The following is an 18,218-nucleotide window of genomic DNA, read 5'->3' on the forward strand; positions in this document are numbered from 1 at the left end:
AAACATAGCTATTTAATCTCCCTCTTCTACATTAGGAAGAAAAAAGCAACTTAAAAAAGGTTCTAATAACACAGGCTAAATAAATAAATAATTTCAAATTAAAAAACAATAATAATTTGACATCTACTATTGAACCGTAATAAAGGTGAATTTCTAATGTTGTGGAAAATAAAAAGTTCAAATTCAACCTTCAGATTCCGCTAAAGAAAATTAGCCTATTCCGAGGTATACTCTTTGCAGTTTGACAAAGAAAGATATTCAGTGAAATTAATGAGACACCTCTGCCACACATCAGTAAAAGACGCAGATTTGATAAATACTTCTAAGAAATGTAACGGCAATGAACGAAAGGCAGCCACAGAGAGATTCAGGGCTGAAATATCAAGTCTCACCACAGCCACGTGGAATACAACGGTCCCACTGGTAGGCACTGGGTACTGGGGTAACAGACACTGCAGACCCAGGAGAGCAGCCGTACCCCAGCTGTCCCTGTTCACTGTCCGGCATGGCAGGCTGCAACTGGTAAATCTGGGTTTGCCAGAAAGTACCAACTGGAACTGGATCTGATGAGGCTCAAATACGTTTCCTTTCTGCTGCCTCTTCTGCTTTAATAAAGTGACACCTTAAACTGACTTGTCCATTTCTTTGAAGACAGCAGAGCCTTGATGGAATCACCTCCCCTTGATGAGCATACCCCAACGGAAAGCGATTTTCGGCACTTGCAGACCTGAACCTAGGTGTTTTAATGACCATGTTGCTGACCTCTGGAGAAAGCATCCCAGGGGTGGAACTCACTACAGAGGGTTAGCAGAGTCCAAGTAACATTTACATCACAAAGAAGTTGTTTCAACAAACTCTGAGCAGGGTTCACACAGCCCTTATGGCCACTGGCAGGGGGCTGTTCCGCTTCCTGTGCTATCCCTCTCATAGAATGGCTGAGCTGCCTTCACAAGGCACTGATACCCCACCTGGTGTGTAGTTTTCCACCTCCACTAAATTCTAAGATCTTGTAAAGAACGTCTTTTATCCTACCACATATAGGAAAAGGAAGAGACTACCAAACCGATGATTTTGTAACAGTCCTCCAGGCAGTAAAAGCCTTGACACCATGCACAGTTTATTTTACTATGGCACCAGGTTTTTAAATCACATCACATTCAATGTGCATGTTGATACACAATGAAATTTACTTCAGAACGCTAACAATTCTCCTGAATACGATCAAAGTGGTGTCATTTGGCAAAATCGGGGAAGCACAAAGTTCTAGCAGGAAAGGAGGGGAAGAAAAAAAAAAAAAAAAAAGTGTTGCTTTATGTCTCCCCCAGAAGGCATGCAGTTGTGTTTACATTTAAAGCTTATTTGGCCTTTGTAACCAAAACCATCCCTCATTAAACACTTTCACAAGGCCATTTTATATAGTGAAGAAAGCCTCTTTATGTCTACATTTTAAGAATCAGACTAGTCACCTAGATTGCCTCCCTATCTTGCACTATCCTGCAGTTCTGACATACTCAACCACTTCTCCATGTTCTAAAAACTAGTTTTAAGAAACAAATTTATTAATGGCAAGTCCACGCAGATTTTTCAGTTTTGAATCTCTTAATCTTCATAAAGCTTCATATAAATTGACAATATTTTTCTCTGTTGTGTGAAAGAACTTCACACCACGAAGAACTTAATAACCTCAGTAAAAACCCCTTTCTTTTACATGCTTCTTATCATTTGCACTAAATACATTACAAATACCAACATTTAGCATCCTGGAAGATTATCCAGCCATATATCCGGGATAGAGTGAAAACACAGGAAACTGGTAGAGGCTGAACATTCACTGCACATTTTTCTACCACCTATACATTTAAGCAGCAAATGTAGTAGTCTATACAAATTTATCGCTTAAAACTTTTAACACCATTTCCTTAGTAACTTGGAAAAAAAGGAAAGAAAAAGGCAGTATAGCAGAGGAAGAATGAGGGAGGAGAAACATTTATTGCTTTCTCTCGACCTGAATGTTCATTCACAAGGTGACTGATTGTCATCGAGAGAAGTGGGACAGACAGCAAGAAATTCTGACACACTGTTTTATTTAATGGGGATGTATATCCACATTTCAATCAGACTGTTCCCAATGAGACTGGAGAAGATGAAAGTAGAATCAGAGCAGAAGAAAAATTCTCACTGTTTGTATACATTCACAATTTTTCTTTCTGTAAAATTGCAGCATCTGCTAGACGAATGAGGCTAATATAAGTTAGAAAGATGCAAACAAGCTTAGAAAAGGCAAGCCATTCTACATGCCCCCCCCTGCATATTTCAAGGGTTTTTTTCATTTCTCTTTTATATAAATCTACACTTGAGCATTTGTTTCACTTCAAATTTTTAAGATCTGCAGTTATACATATGCTTATGGGGAATACAAGTATTTGTTGAAAAAGCATTAATAACACAAATAAACAGAATGCTCATTGCAATCCCTACACAGGTCCACCTGGAAGACAGCAAATCCAACAGCAACTTCCACGGTATCAGGAGTCATGCCTGGAAAAGTCCAGCGCATTTTTTCTCCCTCTAAAGTCTTTTCATTTCAACATCTTCCACCAGTGCTGAAAGGCATGATGTACTCTTCCAGAAACTCCATCTTAAAGCTACTTTCGCCCAGGTTTAAGATAACAGTATGTTCCATGTTATTTCCCCACACACACCCTTCCACTACAAATCAGGTTTTCAACAAAACTATGGCACCTGTGACATCATTTCTTCATCCTCACTCACTAATTACTGTTTCAAAAGGTTGTTATTTCAGAGGAGCACTAGGACTTTGAAAGAAAATTTTACACTAGATTTTACTAGAGAGCAATTTTTCCAGCCCAGTAGCTGACCTGGCATGCATTTCCATCTCCTAGGAGGGTAAGAGAAACCTAACAGCTTGAAGGCTGCAGGTAAAAAGTTGAGAGAGATTTTCAAGCGCTAGTTGCTACTGAGACCTTCAGCCCCCTGAAACATTAAAATCTCTTTATAACATAAAAAAGAAGGAAACAAACAGTCACAAAAAGGTGGGACAAACAGAAGAAAAGGAAAGTGTAATCAGTTTGGCCAGGGCAATGCTGGAAGATGTATACAAGTGCTTAATAGAGTTAAATGTTCAAAAGAAGAAAATAATTTCCCTGTAAGTTCAGACACAGAGGTGGTAAACAGCACCGTATGTCATACCATATGTCAGTCAGCAAACAACCTTAACAAATCACCTTTCAAAAAGCATTCTCTAAAGCTACGTGTCATCCATATTTCCCCGCACAAATGGAAACTATCTTACTTTAAGCAGCAATACCAAGAAAATTCACACGGTGTTCAAACATTAATCCTTTCAAAGGTCAGGCAAATCAGCCCACAATGCCCGAGGGCAAAGAAACTAGTGCCACTGACAGATGCCAAGCTAGACTGCACACTTACTGAACTGACATACTACCCCCACTTAAAAACAAAATTGATTTGGGTGGTGGTTTTTTTGCCACTGTCTTAACTGACAAGAACAACCTGAGTTCTTAGGAGTTATTGATTTATTAGACTTGCTGAACTGAGGCCTGCTAAACCAACTGGAAAAAAAATAATCCATGCATTGCTTTCATGTGTTTTACAAGGTCTGTTGGTCCAAAAGGAAGGGTTAGTCTCTGAACACCACATAGATTAGTCGGATTTAGAATATGCAGCATTTGGGAAGAGAACCAATTCACTATGATGTTATTTTGGAAAATTAAATATAACAGCAAGATCCTTCAGATCTATCCTTCATACAGTTACTGTCTAGTCCCTCAAACAGCACTTTGTCTAGCAACTTGCCAGCAAATTTCAGGCAAGAATTAAAAGACTTAAAAGCTAATACGTTAACTCATCTATCCATGCCCATGCATTAACATGTCAAATCCCACTATCTTAACTTCCAAATGTCCTTATGGATAGGTAAACTATCAGGAACGCTCATAATGCTAATTAGGGATGAGATTTTACTTTGTTTCAAGAAGATACTATAGTGTCTCCACTCTCAAAGAAGTTTGCTAGATGCAGCACGAAGGAGGCCTTCCAGGAAGGGGAAAAAAGCCCTCTGTCAGGGTATGTAGGAGCACCACACATGTATGCACACACTGAGGCCCAGAAATGAATTCCAGGCATTAAAAAAAAAACAAAAACAAACAAAACACCAACTTCAAAACACATAACAAACCTTTCCTGTATGTTGTTTTCACTTTTTTCACTTCACGTAATATATTTGTATATTTGTAAAAGTAGCACGAAAAACTCGTGAAAGGTATCCAAGTTCATATACCCCAGTGTTATTTTTAACCAGGAGCATTTTTGCAGTGTATCCTTCAGAAAGGCATCAGACCCCTGCCTCTCTGAAAGCTTATCCCATTGGATCTCACATATCAGTTATCAGATTATCAGACACAGATGGTCCAGAATCATGTGGTTACTGAATTACCGATACCTTTCCTTATTGCCAAAGTACCTGAGAAATTACAATACACTTACTGACTCGTTTGTTGATGTCCAATTTTTCACTCTGAACACTTGAGTAGCTTCCAGAAGCCCAGTAACACAATTCATAGCAGGGAGACCTATAGGTTTTATTCTTCACACATTGTATAGGTTATGGGGCTGCAGTTCCCTGACTTGGAAATGTTCTGCCCTCTTTCAAATCAAGATTTACTGCTCTCATGTATCAAAAATGCAAGAGAACAGAATGCCTAAGCCCAGCATAGGAAAACACGAACTTGCAAAATTTTGCTAATGCAAATCTCTACAGTATTTTGTACGTAACACTAGACTAGACAGTTCAGAACTCCAAAAGCTTCTAACAACTTTCCCAAACGGACATTTTATTCACATTTTGTATTCAAAACAAATAACAGTATTCATATTGACCCCTGAGTCAGCCCAAGTCACTGCATTTCTAACAAATTAAAGACAGACATTTAAATCGCTTCACAGATTTCTCCTCTGAATGCATGTACCAAACAATTAGGAACTTTTAAACCACAGCAGGGAATGCTGAAAAGACCTTCACCCAAACAAAGCTGTAAGCACCATGCTGTCAGCAAGTTCTTCTGAGATGACAAGGTCACCAGGTTAAGTATAACAAGGTTTTCTGGCATTAGTTACAGGACTCTGCTGACTTAGCTGTTCGTACTGAAGAATTCTTCAAACCTGTTTAACGGGTTGTCAGTTTTCTACTTTGCAAGCTATTCCATGTTCATTCCTCATGCAAATCGGTGCAATCTCCAGCAGAAATTACAACACCTTACACCAAAGATGGAGTCTGTTATAAACACACCTGTCAGGGGCTACTCATTATTTTGAATCATCCCTGTTGGTGAACAACTATTTTGAGTTTACCAAGAGTATTAAACACTTTGACCTTGGGTCTGTTACGTCAGAATCTAACACAGACGTGAATGCTGTGATATATCGATGAGTTTCTCGTGACAGCTAGCATTTTGAGTCCCTTATCTTCAGCAGTAACAAGTTCACATAGTTATATTTATTAATGAATATTCCTATTGTTTGTGAGAAAAATGCACGATTCACAAAGCTTCGCTGTTCTCCAGACTCTGCTCACAGTGCGTTGTTTAGAGATCGTCACCTTTAGATTACACCTCCTGCTGAACCGTTCTCCCAGATGAGTTGAACAGTCTCAGTTTTTATCTTGCCACTTTTATTTTATTCTCCAAACGTAGGCTACAGGTTTTCAGACAGGAATGTACTCTCTAAACTTGTTTTAGAACTTAAATCAACATTTATCTACGAAAAACCTTGAAAATCAAACATCTACATAAATTCCTCTTTTCCTTATTTTAAATCTTATAAAGAATTAGGAATATTACAGAAGGCAGACAGAGAGACACTTTCTATTTATTGTGTGTTCTATAGACTGTAAAGTCATATGCTTTTATTTGCCTCCTCTAACACAAAAGCTGTGACCCAGGTTTTCTGATGTGCAATTTTGCATACCTGCTCCCACACACCACTCTGAGGCGCGCACACACACACACAAACCTTTAGCACTTTGCACCTAGAGGAATATTCAAAAGGGAAATTCCAACATGCATATGTATAAGTTAACACTTATACATTATACAGGTTGAAAATCTGAAACTACACAAAGAATTCAGAACTACCTTTCTTTAAGTATGCACATTTTTAGAAATTTAAATGCATAAACGAGAAGCAACACAGCCTCGAGAACTAGCCAAAGCACGCAGGGCCAGGAATTTCTGAGCAACTGTCCCAGCAGTCGCTGACAACATGGCCCTTAGCAAATCCTCTAACGTGTCCATGTTAAGGAGTTCCTCGTCCAAAAGGGTAGGGAATATTTTTAAGTTTAAGTCTTTCAAAGGACTATTATGAAGATTAATTAAGGTCTGAGCATTGCTTTGAAGATCAAAACTGCTATGCTGTTATTTATTATTAAAGAACAACAAAGTACATTCTTGTTGTCTATAATTCAACTTCATAGAGAAAACAGTGAAATAGCACATGTGCTCAAGTACATAAATTAATTCTCCCTGCCCCAACAAGCTGCAATTTGCATAACTGCATTTTTAGTCACCAAAACCCCATCAGTAAATCTATACTCATCCCTTTGAAATATTTTAAAGGCCTTAAGGAATATAACCAATATAGTTTCTCTTCTGATTCTTTTCCAGGATAAGCTTTTCCTATCAGATATTTCTGCCTCTGTTCAGCAATGCCTTTTATCCCATACAGAGCCCTAGGATTACTCACATGCTCACATCAGACATACTCTAAAATGTTTTGCTAAATCAGAAATTCAATACCTATTTTGGATGTTTCCACTCAAAAAGAGGAGAGTGACAGCATGGCATGGTGGGTATTTTTTTTTTTTTTTTTTTTTTGGGGGGGGGGGCGGGGGAAGTCACAGTCATTTTGGAGCTCTGTGTTCCTCATGGGCTTTCCTCATCAGAAAGATTACTAATCTACATGGCCAAGTATTTCACAAAAATGTCCATTACTGGAATCTATGTAGAAATACTATGCCGCACAGGATATCACTAATTTTCACTCCCTTCAAATGCACGCACACACACAACTGTAAGTCATTTATAGAAATGATACTATATTTCAATTATATTTGTATTCTTAAAACGTGGAATCATCTGCATTTTGGCAGCATCTCCACAAAACCACAAAAAGTGAGTAGTATTAACAAATACTTAACAAAATAATTTAAAAAATTTCCAGAATAACTACTCCCAAGTCTTGCCACCACAAGCACATTTTCCTGATTCAGACAGTTACAGCAGAAGATAAGAGTTCCCCAGCATCCCAGCACCAGGATGTACCAGTGCAAATATTTAAAGAAAACAAGAATACAAGCTGTTGGACCTAGAGGGTAGGGAGCACTGAAAACTGACGTAACCTGGACAGCTACCACTGCCCTTACACTTTAAAGAAATTGCTAACAAAGGGTCCAGTATCTGCAAGATGATGACCATCTTTCCAGTGTGTCAGCCAGTATCACCTCTTTACAGGAAATACTTAAATTTTATTGGATTACTTGTTGGCTCTATTCCCATTACCTTAGTTTGCACTCCTAAGATTCTTAAAATCTGCAGCACATTCTTATTAAAAACACAGATACCAGATTGTGAACTTCTGTACTTTTTAGACTGCTTTCAGGAGAAAGTTGTGTTATATTTAGCAGCCATATGGCATCCCTCCTCCACACACATGTTTTCTAGCTATAAGAACTGACACATTAAGTTTTCTAAAACACTAATCTATATGTTTTCATTCCCAATTTTAATCTTAGAAGTTAACTGCAATTTAATTTTTAAACTCAGTATTTGACCAACAAGAAATGCAAAGGTACCTATAGCAAATTATGCAATCAAGGAAAAGTTTTCTTGTAATCTAGGTGAAAATGCTCAGAAAGCTACTATGCTGTACTCTAGACAGCTAAATTCTTCCTGAATTAATACAATATGGCTACATAACTAAATAGCCAAATGTATTCGCTTCCTTATGAATTTGCAATTGCTCTGTGTATGGATGACTGAAAATATTAGGTAAAGAATACTTCCTATGGTGAAATCTTTTTAAAAAATGATAGGTCACTGGTGTATTTCAAGCTGTTGTACATCTTAACAGTGGATGAAGCAAAAAGCACAGTGACAACCAACGAGTACACTGTAAAGAACTTCAGAAATACAAGGGCAACCATCATACAGTTTTCTTATGCTCCTGGGAGCCAGGTTGACATACTGCCTGGAAGACAGAAAGCTGAATTTCCCTGTAACACAGCCTAATTTCACAGAGACTGCAGCCAAAAGTTAGAAAGAGGACAACAGTTTTAAGAAGCAAGAGGAGACATTTGAGATACACTGTCGTCTGGGCACACTGAAAAGGCAGGCTGAACGTACAACACAAACAGTCTACATAAACTTTACCCTGCCGGTCAACCTGTCATGCATGCACCCCTTAGGAAAAAATGGGGGGGAAAGGGATTGAAGACTCCTAACAATTTAACACTCCAAAAAAAGAAATGGACTGTTTTCCTCTCCAACAGTGAGAGGAAATACTTACCTGTCAACTAAACCATGCCTGATTGCTACTCTGTTTTCTTGTATCTAGAGCTTTTTCAGTTTCTTCTGTGCTCTTCTGAGACTGGGGACCAAAAGAATACCCCAAGTGATGCTCTGTGAGGCCAAGCTGGCTGCAGCCACCTGAACATCACGTCTCTGCTGACCGATGTGATGACCACCTTCTCTGACAGTGACTGAACAAAGCCCAGCAGAAGAACACCAGATGCCAGAACTCGTACCGTGCCCCTGCTTCAATGGCGCTGACCTCCTGCCAGCTTTCTCAAGAGTCACAGGTTGCAAGGCAGACCTGATCCAATTCCTGAGGGACTATGTGGGGCAACCCCCAGCCTTTCCCGTCTGTCAGACATGAACATTACATGCATGCCTGAACACACTTACGAGTTGCATGTACAGGCTGAGAAATATAAATGAACAACTGTGTTTTTTCCAGCTGGTGTGTTATGTTCATTACTGAAGGAAAAATAATAAACACTCAATACTGTGATTTCTCTCCCTCCTCATGAAGCAATTTAGAGAATATGTTCTTTCAGTACAGCCCATCCTATCTTTAAGCCTTGTAAAATTCATGAAGGTGAATGATAAGGCACAAATTGCTGCCTGAAGCAGAACCTTCATGCTGGACAATCCACCAGAGACTGTAACCCTCAACGTGCCAGTCAACATATTTTGCAGAAAAGAAACAATTTCTTCAGAGGACTGATTATTCCCTCCCATCTTCCCTGAGACCAGCTATCACAGAATGAAAAATAATTGTGAAGTCAGAACACCACCAAGAAGCAGGGGAAACAAATGGCTTCATAGGCCAGAATGATTTGCACAGAACATTTGAGAGAGAACAGAATGTTTAAGGATGTAATCAATCATTAAGATTTCTTTAAAGAGAAAAAAAAAAAGACAAAAAGCACACACACTCATTTGCTTGAAGCTTACTCAGTGGGGGAAAAAAAAAAAAAGTGATAGACTAACCACTCCTGCATACTTGATTATCAAATCAGAGCTTGGTGGGAAGAACAAGTAAGGAAGTCTTCCAATTAACTAACTTTTTTTTTTTTTTTCTTACTTTAAATGTGGTTGTTGAACATCGCTGTAGAAAGATGTAGGGAAAAGCAGATCCCTGGTCTTCTGGCAGTTTTTCCCATTCTTGAACAATTCCTCCTTCAGATGCACAGCCACAGAGGTTCAAAGGTCCCCGCAGCCTTTGTTCTCAGTTCCAGAGTAGTTACAAACAAACTTTTGTTCCTGTTTCTTCAATGAAACAGGCTGCAGCAGTTACCACTGATTGAACTTTACAGCTGAAGCCTGCCTTGTGCATCATTCAGCTGAAGGACTATGGAATCTCATTTACACTTCCAAGAATAAATTATCAGAACTTTTTCTGAAATAAACTACTGCTTACTGAATCAACTTCTAGCAAACATATTACACTTCCACAGATACACAGAAGCGAGGAAGGATCAACACACTTTGGTATAAAGACTGTATAAAAGAATTTTTTTCCTTTTATCTGAATGTAATATTTATAGCTATTGCTCATTTATTTGTGAGTTTTATAATAAAATTGTACACATTTTACATTTTAGTGCAAAAGTGCCACCTGTCAGCAATTTTTAAAATATTACACTGACACATACATGTACTGCAAATAAACAATGATACCCAAACAGCAATTTTTATGGTTTACATCCCAGCCAGAGTGTAAGGGATGAGACTATGATGATCACATGGGCAAGCTATGGAAACCAACTACTAAAATATATTCATATTCCATCAAAAGCTGATATGGAAATGGTTAATAAAATTTGTAAAGATTCTATCAGATTGTATCAGCTGCTATTTAAATCTGGTAGAAAAAATAGCAAGGTGCATTATTGAGCAGGATAACAGGCTTTTTGAATTAAAAATAAATTGAAAAAAATACTGAAATTACCCTTTTAAAAGACTGATTGTTCCTAGCAGGTGGGAGCTGACTCTAGAAATACTTCTTGTAGAACACACAACACAAAAGGTATCAATCAGTACACTGACTGGCTATTATGAAATCTAATGAAGACATTCATGAATCGTAACAAGGAGTAAAAGGGTAAATAACAGCAAATATTCAAAGGCTCTTGCCATAATTAAAATTATCCTCAAACAGGGGTTGTCCACCTACATTCTTCTTCATAATAGCCATGCTTATGCTCCTAGTGAAGTCAGTAAGAATACGTCCAAATTGTTACATTTGGATTTGGAAAACTAGTTTTCACACTGGCACCAAACAAAGCCACCAAACTGCTTTCAAAACACCAAGCACCATATCTTGTCATTTCCCCCATAGCCCTCACATGCACCTTGACCATTCCGAGTACTGAGACAAAAGGTCACCTCCCAAATGCCAGGAAACAGTTACTGAAATAAATATTAAAAAAAATAAACACAAAAAAACCCCCACAGAAACCTTACCTTTGCCATTTTAATAGACAATTGTTTCGTCAGTGATAGATGTCTCAGATAACAAAATACACAGAGGATTATACGCTATTTTCTTAAAGAAGCAAGAATTTTCAAACCACCTGTAAGAACCTAACACCTTGCCATCAAAGTTATTTTTAGCAAAACGGATTACCTCAATCTGCCAGTAAGTGACAACAAAGCTTTTAGAATACCACCTTTCATCCTTGTATCTTAAAAGTAAGTTACCAGTAGTAATGAAATCGGCATCATTCTTCTCTACAACTGGATTTTGGGGCCATGGCTGGGGGACCACTACTACATCCGCGTACTGCTGAACTACCCACTGACGTCAATTTGAAACACAGCATGTGATGTCACATGAGCAAACTTCTTCTGTAAAAAATTTCCACCTGTTTGTGACTTTAGGCTTGTTGTAAGGTAGAAAAGATGGAGCAAGACAAAATTAAAGTAACACAGGACTGACAACTTGTTCAACTAGCATAAAGCCTCTTAAAAAGTAGACTAGCACCCACAAGCACAATTTGAACTGTGACAGAACAGCGCTTAGCGTCGCCTGACCCTTATGTTACAGATCCACTACCTGGAGATCTAAGGCTGTAAACTCAGGCTGTGGCTGACCAAGTGTTCCTCCATCCAACAAATAACCTCAGGGATATTTAAACATTTAATTTGACCATGAAATCCATAGGACGCCAGGCTCCAAACTTCTTGTGGTCCTGGTTTAATGAATTAACTGCGGAAACCCCACTTTCTCCGATTCTTAAAAAGTTACGATGGATACAAAAATCAATGCTTTCGACCCACAAACACTGTAGGCTGAGATGTGGACAAGCAAAAGCACTGGGCACACCATGAAGGGAACGGAGGAGCAGCAACTGCAGCTTCTTCATCAGCAACTGAGATGACAAGAGGATGAATGATTCATTGAGCAGTAGTTTAGGCTGAACTATTGCTTCAACTAGTGACTTCAAGCCACAGCAACAGGACATGCTCAAAATGTTCCAACTCAGCTGCAGAAACAAGTCTAAAAGAAAATAAAGGTTCTTAGAACAATGATTTTAAAAGGTGGAGATTTAGGGGTACTTCATTTTCTAAACCACCAGTTAAAAGACAGGAGCCACCGAGCCATATTCTCACCTGTTACAAGATTCACAGATAACACTACGAACCCCAGAACTACACCCATGTAACTAAGCACAGAACAAACGAACATCCAGCGAGTAATAACAGTCAGATGTCATAGTCATCACTTGACAATACCATCTAAATGTATTCACATAATTAGTATAATGATAGTTAATATTGTGTTTAATCAAAAAGCAAGACAATAACATAAGGAAGCGTATACATGGCACATTTACCAAACTGATTACAGTAAACCTGGTAGCATTGGTTTATCAGCTTAAACAATCAGTAGCTAATTAACTGTGCATTTAACAACTAGCTAGTAAAGTTTCTTCCCAGGGAAAATCAGATTGGAAAAGTCAACATCAGCTTAAATACGATTAACTTCCTGTCCCACTGCTGGTAAAGCAAATCCAATTTACTAAATAGTTTAAAGGGCAGGTTTTTAATTATTTTGCACACTGCCGAAGAACCTAACACCACATACACACAAATGTAATAAGGTGATCTACTCAAGTATATATAGACTCCAGCAACACAAAGCACCACTTAAATAAAACACACAAAGGCTTCTTAACATGCTCAACAACGGCCCCAGCCTAGTAAATCATACTGCAGAAGCCCCCAAGGATGTTAGCCAGAATCCTTACGGCAGGGAAACCACGTAGAGTTGCAGCATATATTATATGCAACAATACACTAACTTGCAGCGCTTCTTTCAGACTCTTCCATTACTTCATTACTTCCTTTTTCTAAAACAATCTCTAGGAAACAAATATACAGCAGAGAAATAAAGTCTTCCGAGTAAGATTCACATATTTTACACCGTTTCAACTGGCGTGCATACACACCTAGGAACATACACACACAGACTGCTTAACAATCTATAAAGTGTTTTACAGAGCAGAAATCGAGGCAATGCAGAAAAACGGTGTGCGAGAAACATAGCAAGTCACCAACAGAAGTAAAAGTAGGATTCAAATGAGCAGCTCATAGCTGTATCAGTGGAGTGACAGCTTTGCTGCCTTCCTACACTTTTTACCCAACACAATAATTAAAAATTGAAAATTTAGGTTTTCCAACTTTAATTGTTCAGCACCAAACAATTTGTTTGCAGCTACAACATGGATTTAAAAACAAAACAAAACCCCCACAGAATTAAAGTTGAAAAGAAAGTTTCAACCAAACCGGCTGAGAATTGCTAAATGACTGCTGACCTGCAGCATTATATCCTCAGGTTATGCGATTCTCCAAATGCTAGTTGGCTGGAAGACCTAATCTGCATAACAATAACTACAAAAAAATGGCTTCCCTTTAGCGTCCTCAGTATGCACATCCCTTCCCTCGCATTGGCTAACAGCACACAGCCAGCCTGCTCAAAGGATTAGCATAAGAATAGAAATCACTGTGAAAATCCACATGCTGACCAGACTTGTTGACCTGCTTCACCCCAGATGCCAAATTGACTTATTTTTCCAAGGAAAACACTTGTGGACTTTAGAAGTTGATAAACACTTCAATTTGTTTCTTTCATATCATGGTATTAGACACCCCGAGGGCAGCTACCAGACCCAAACAGTGAATCTGAACAACTTTCACTGTTGTAGGCACAGACATAAAATCCGTGCTCACATTCAAGTTCAAATTCTTGCCCAAGTCCTGTGGAGGAGAATGGGTTTGTCAAGACCCTTCTCAGCTCAGAGCTACCATGTCCAGCCCCTCACCAACAAGCTCACAGACTCTGCTGGTACAAAATGCGCTGCTGCAGCCCACTAAAGGCTGAAACCTTAGAAGCTGCAGTTCAAGAGCACAGCTGGGAGAGGGAACTGGCCCCGCACCTGCACACGCTGCACCTGACAGAAGCCACCCATACTTACAGTCCCACGAGAGCAATTAGTCCAGGTTTTTGCAAGTATAATTTACAAATCTACCTACGTCTCTTTATATCTTCTTCCCTTTCTGCCCTCACCCTGGGCTCAGCCAAAATGGTATCGAGCCAACAACTGTGAAACAATAGCACTTGCCATGGTCGCAGCCACTGGAATCAGATACAACTACTGCACGGATAAGAATATTTTGAGAGGAAGCACAAATGAAAATAATCCCCCAGTTCACGAAGAGGCCAACGTGTTCCTCTCATTTGTGGAAAGAAGGACGTAAAAGCCAAGGGAACCCATACCAATTTTTCTCTCCTATACAAAATCTTCTAGCCACAATAAAGTATGAAAAACAGAATTTATTTTTGTAAATAGGTATACTCGGTTCCTGCAAAACACTGAACTTTTGTATAAATGTATTACAATATTTGACGTGTTTGTTTTGAAATGGGGGAAGTTGACTGGAATCATCCTCGTAATGTGGTCTGACACTTCATGCAAAACAATGCATTCAAACAGCAAAATGACATTTCCTTTTCAGAAGTTCACAAAAGAAACAGAAGCCCAGGGGAAAATGGCTAAAGTAGCACTATTTCCCTTTCTGTTAGATGTCCTCCACTCCCTCTGGGATCTTCTCCCCAACCAGTATGTCACCACTGCAAACCTTCCCCCTTCAATTCAGCGACATCATCACTTCCCTCACTTTGCATTACAGAAAAATAGAGTACTAAGAACTGGGACACTGATATTTCACAACCCATCACCAAGTGGCACAAAAACACTGCACCATCCAGCTGCAAACCGTACACAAAACCTAAAAAGTAAAATAATTACCCAGCAGTACTTCTGCTGGCCTACCTCAGATGCTCTTTGTTTCTTAAAAAACTTGATAAATACACTTTAAACAAACAAATCCAAGATTAAGACCCCAAGCTGAAAGATTGAACAATAATTTGCTTCTGGCAATGAACTAATATTTCCGTACATTATGCACAGCATTAATACCACATTAACACTAGTAGTTCCGTTGTTTCCCCAAATAATCAGTTTTACAGAACGTATGTTGCCAGACTCACGCCATTCGCCCCTGCCCCTTCATCATGTCAATCGCTATATGCCCTCAAAGGAATAAAATTTTGATTCTTCCAGATAGCTCCTATACATTCAAACATTACAAAACCATCAGCTACACAAGGGTACACACCCTGGTACAGCACAAGCAACCTCAGATAGGTTCCGTTAAAATATATCAGTCCAAGAACATGCACTCTTTGATTGCTCTTTTATCATGAGAAATATGTAATATTTTACTTACCAGTCAAAATAAATTGTTCACTCAAGGCTAATCTAATTTTGCAAAACGAGAAAAGACATCCGTGCAGCAGGAAAGAAACTGCATGGTTCTAAATAAATGCGTGCAGGACATTTGTCCCTGTTCTGTAGAAAATAGGATCTATCCCATGCACAAACCTCAAACACTGGAACTAGGTATTCTTTTAAGAGTCTTGGAAGCTTATTCATTTTTTTCCATGTCAAAGAGGAGTGTCCAGTCACCTTTGGATAACACACTTTAGGTTTATAGCTCTTTCTTGAAACAAAATAGCATGTTTTAAGCTGTGACCTTCTTGCCTTTTCCCTTCTTCCTCTAAATTGCATTCTTACCAATGACAGTATCAACCAACACAACAAACTGGACACCCTTCCCCAGTGAAGGTTGTCCAAGCCTCTGTCCAAAGTGCTGTTTTCTGTACTATCTTGTGTGGAAAGTACAGAGATGTAACAACAAATTACTCATTCCTATCACCTTCTGACAATTCAACAGCCATCGGTCCGGTCTGGAGCAGCAGTTTGCGACACGAGCCAGGTTCTCAGGGGAGAAAGAGATGGGACGCATTGTTTGTGAAAGGAAAAACGTAAGCGAGTACATAAATGCAAGTTTCAAAGGTTAATTTACCTTTTTCTCAAGCTGAAGCCCTCGCTCACTCCGAGGTCCAAATGTGCAATGGATCTTTCCTCTAAAGACCCTGCACCGCTACCCTTCGCTCACCTCCCCATTGCAATCTGGTGGGAAAGCTAGCCAAGGTCTTCCAGAAAAAACACCTCCAGGGTGCGGAACGCACGTGGGGCGCCCCTCCATGTCACACGGCTCCCCAGCGCCCAGATGTCACCGGCCGAGCACCCCGGGCGACCCCAGCAGAACCCGGGGGCGTTCGCTGCACCTGAAAAGGTCTAACAAGGCATTAAAAAAAGGCCCCATGAAACCCTCCACAAAGGCCAGCCCGCACAATGGAGGAGAGGGCCAAGCACAAAGCCGGGCTGGCCAGGGAGCGCACCGCCGGGTCTCCCCCGCGCCCGAGCAGCGGGGGGAACGGCACACGCAGGCTGGAATCCCAATTATCCCTTCTTGCCCAAATCCCAATTAATTATCCCTTCTTGCCCAACAAACGATTTTTCGGCGATAAGGCGAATCGATCCACCTCAGAGACCTGCCCTGGAGGACGGCGACGGAACGCGTGCTGTTAATCGCGGGCGGGGGAGGGGGGACATACAAACAACAAAAAAAGCCGCCAGAGAGAGCCAGGACTCGTTTTATTTGTTTGTTTTCCCCCGCTCCCTCACGGCGGGGCTGAAAGCACCGGCCGCCTCCGTTGGCGGCAACGGCCGAACCGCTGGCGGGGCTGCCGCGCGCGCCCCCTCCCCTCACCCACCCCCCGGCGCCGCCTATCGCGACGTGCGGGCCGCTATCGCGACAGGACCCCGTCCCCCCCCACCTCAGCCCTTCCCCTCCCCGCCACTCACCTCGCTCCGCCACCGCGGGGGCCGAGCCCGGGCGCCCCTACCGCCGCCTACCAGCCGCGTCCCGCCGCCATGGCCGCCGCCGCAGGTGAGGAGACGACGGGGAACGAGCCGCGGGGAAGGGCCCGGGCGCCGCTGGGTGAGGGGGAACCGCGGCCGGCACACGCCCCCCTCGCACACGCTCCCCGGCTCAGAGAAAGGCTCCCCGGCCCATGCGCGGTGCCGCCGCTCGCTGGCTCCTCCCCGAAGCCGGGACAGGGCGGGCCGGGGCCGGGGCGGAGGGTGGGCAGCGGCGGGAAGGGCCGCCCACCTGCCCGGGGCTGGGCGCGAGCCGGCGGCAGCGGAGCTGCGGCGGGGCGAGGCTCGGCGGGGGCTGCGCGGGAAGGGCGGGAGCGCGCGGGGCTGGGGCTGGGCCGGGGGCGGCCCACCGCACCTGGGCTCTGCTCAGGGGGAGGCCTCACCGTGCGCCCCGGGGGATGCCCGAGGCGTGGCGTCCGGCCGGGCTGGGGAAGGGTTCGCGTCGGTGCGAGGGGGAAGGCCGCAGCGGGGCTGTTGAGGGGCGAGGGCAGGTGGCGCTGGGCGGGTGCTGGGCCGCAGGGGGGACGGGGACTGCGGTGTGCAGCAGCCGCTGCGTGTGCTGGGCGTGAGGCAGTGGCTGTTCGGGCAGCTGTGCTGGAGGGAGCGTACCCAGAGTTTTGCCAGAGATCCTCAAGTTTGTTTCTTGTTGCGATCGTATTATTATTTCTATCATGGCCAGGCACTCTCCTTCTCTGAGGGATGGGTCCCAGCCAGGAGGGACATAGGTCAGGCACCTGCCTGGACCAGAGCCCTCCCGCCTCCACTGGGTTAGTGCAAGAACGAAAGTCAAGAAGTTGGTCAAGAAAAACTGGCAAGAAGTTAGTCAAGAACTTAATCAAGAAAGACAGGCAAGAAATTAGTCAAGAAGGGCGCTTTACCTCGAAGGGCTTGTTTACCTACGAACAGGCTACTTGCACACCCTGTTCACAATACAGAGCCTTCCCATCTGGATTAGCTTCAAATGTATTAAACCTGGTCTTGAGGCAGTGTTGTTTTATCAGAAAAAGTTAATTGTAACTTAAATTAAATGAGGTTTAAGTGTTCACCGCAAACCCCTTCCTCCAGATAAGCACCTTGTTGAACGGAAGGTCCCGCAATGCTTTGGTAGAGATGTTACCCTGGTGTTGTGTTTCTGTTGCTGCCCCTAAACACTTTATGATTTGCCTTTATAGATGCTTTATTGTATCGCTGGCATTTTCAGAAACACGTGACTTGATTTTGCTAGCAGTAGGCAATGCTGAAAATCTGTCCTGGTCGTTAGGCCATT

General features: G+C 41.8%; 1 protein-coding gene across 2 annotated transcripts in view; it reads right to left on the reverse strand.

Moving 5' to 3' along the window:
* The window catches only part of ARHGAP32 (Rho GTPase activating protein 32), a 257,980-nt gene extending 240,888 nt beyond the window's left edge, over positions 1 to 17,092 (reverse strand). For both annotated transcript variants that reach the window (XM_040616048.1, XM_040616044.1), the window contains exon 1: positions 16,877 to 17,092. The gene's annotated coding sequence lies outside the window, so the exon portion shown is untranslated. The remainder of the gene's footprint in view (positions 1 to 16,876) is intronic.
* Positions 17,093 to 18,218: the final 1,126 nt, after the last annotated feature.

This window comes from Falco naumanni, chromosome 16 (assembly GCF_017639655.2).
Source record: "Falco naumanni isolate bFalNau1 chromosome 16, bFalNau1.pat, whole genome shotgun sequence".
Taxonomy (NCBI): Eukaryota; Metazoa; Chordata; class Aves; order Falconiformes; family Falconidae; genus Falco; species Falco naumanni.